The sequence below is a fragment of the Erigeron canadensis genome, chromosome 4 (genome assembly GCF_010389155.1).
Source record: "Erigeron canadensis isolate Cc75 chromosome 4, C_canadensis_v1, whole genome shotgun sequence".
Classification (NCBI taxonomy): Eukaryota; Viridiplantae; Streptophyta; class Magnoliopsida; order Asterales; family Asteraceae; genus Erigeron; species Erigeron canadensis.
In genome coordinates, this window is record NC_057764.1 from 27844561 (window position 1) to 27846697 (window position 2137).

A 2137-nucleotide genomic window follows, 5' to 3' on the forward strand; every position below is an offset into this window, starting at 1 on the left:
TTTTTCCTAAAATTGAAACCACTGAATACCTATGCTTGCATTACGTCACAACTGTGGACCTCTCGAACTCCTGCAAGGTGTGATGGAGTATTCTGGATCCTCATGTACTCTCCATCAATGGGCTCCTCACCTGGGATCATTCCTTGCTTCAAGTCCTCTTCCCTGATTCTAGAGACCTAGTTGTGTTGTTCATACAACTACAGGGATTAGCAATCATAATGCATGAAAGTAATCTGTTGAATTATTTGGATGTGCCCAAGTGTCATTCAAGGCTCTTAAGACATTCATCACAACAAAAACAAATAAAGTTTGTCAGACACCTCTTACGTGGACTATCACTTAAGAACATGGTAGCAAGCAAGAACGGCCCTTCAAATTAAGCAAAGCAAGCTGGATTTTTAATTAATAAACGACCAAAAACAACAAACAATTCAATGTGACATTTTATCAAACACCTACTAAGCATTCTAATATTCTTTAAATCCGAAACAGGTTGGGTATATGGAGGAATGACCAAACCAAACTATATCTATTCAACCAGTCATTGCACCTCAAAATTGTCACCAAAACAATGAATTATGGCTTCATTTTCATCCACATTAATGAATGGTATGGACGTAGCATGAGCAATTATATAATTTACATCCTAGCAACCCTAGATTGAACCAGGGCCATTTTTTATGCACAAAGTTATTCCTGTCCCCGATTTCAGCAAACAGAACTACCATATTATTAGCAAATCTATGGGGAAAACAAAAATAACGCGGGGATGGATAGACTTTAAACTTACCATTAGGATGAGGCTCGGTCATGTGGTATGCATCAGATGTAAAGCTTCCCCTCAAGAACTATACATAAATGTTTGCACCTCTTGCCTGTCAACCAGATTTTATTTAAGCTGCAGAACCATCAATGAAGAAACAATAATATGTAGAATCAAGATAAACCTTATATTCCAACCTAAGCATATCGTAAATCATTAGTATTGGTATGTTGTTGCATAAATTAAAGAAATACTTAAGGAAAAACAATATTTTATAGTAAATCATAAAAAAAGGAAAATGTATATATAAAAAATACACTTACAAGCATGTCATTTGGAATGTGAAGAAACTCTATTAACGATGGATGATGCAAACCTTTAAAGAAATTTTATATAGATATAGATAGATTAATCATTGAAAGACGTGAATGTATTACTTCCACCCATAATTAACATCGGTTACACTAACCAGGAAGCCCAAGAAGCACATTAAACCAACTAATTAAGCAGAGATGATCAAATGCTAACATTTAATAAAGCTGAGATAAAAAATCATCATGAAGATTACATCTATCTAGTATATATATACATATACATACATACATACACACACATAAAAACAATTCGATTTACTACAACACACTTCGATTAACCTTAACAAAGCTGTAAAATCATAAATTCTAAGTAAAATCATGAAAGCCCTAATCAATTCTAAACAAACCCTCAGCATTGAATTCAAGCTTCATTCATAAATAACACAAATTACCACACAATAAAAGCCAAATGCTAACAGAAGATTAATTCATAGCCCAAGTAAAATCATAAATACCAGTAAATTATTTTAAACCACAATTAATCTTAATCCTACAGCATTGATTCCATTTTACAACTTTTATATATATATATATATATAAGATATAAGATACTCTATGGGTTTTTTCTCTGAATTATCTACCACGGTTTATCGTCTACACCTTATAATTTTCACCATTATACGGTAAGATGTTATCTGATGTCGAATACCGACTAACTATTCGATAAAAAAAATCATATATCAGCTTTTTATAATTAAACCACTCGTTAAGTTTTTATAAATTTCTCACTCTATTATTAGAAATTTTATGTGTCTATAACATATATAGTCCCACTAATTTCTCTATCATTATAATATCTATTTATGAAACTAACTTTACTTCTTTATCAACGTCCATACATACATGCATGGACGTCCATTCTAGTTCTTCTATGGACCTTTGGCAAATATTTTATATAACCTTCTACATTACCATGGACTATTAAACCCCATTGATTACTTAACTAATTAATAATGTTTTTATACTTTAATTAGCACTACTTTACATCCTGGGTGTTTGT

At 31.9% G+C, this 2137-nt stretch overlaps 1 long non-coding RNA gene across 1 annotated transcript; it reads right to left on the minus strand.

Annotated features, from left to right (window-relative positions):
• Positions 1-1015, minus strand: LOC122595103. Its single transcript, XR_006323190.1, has 3 exons — positions 961-1015; positions 791-875; positions 1-176 (listed from the first exon to the last, which is right to left on the minus strand). It is a non-coding gene; the product is annotated as an uncharacterized LOC122595103 (long non-coding RNA).
• Between the last annotated feature and the right edge of the window lie 1122 nt (positions 1016-2137).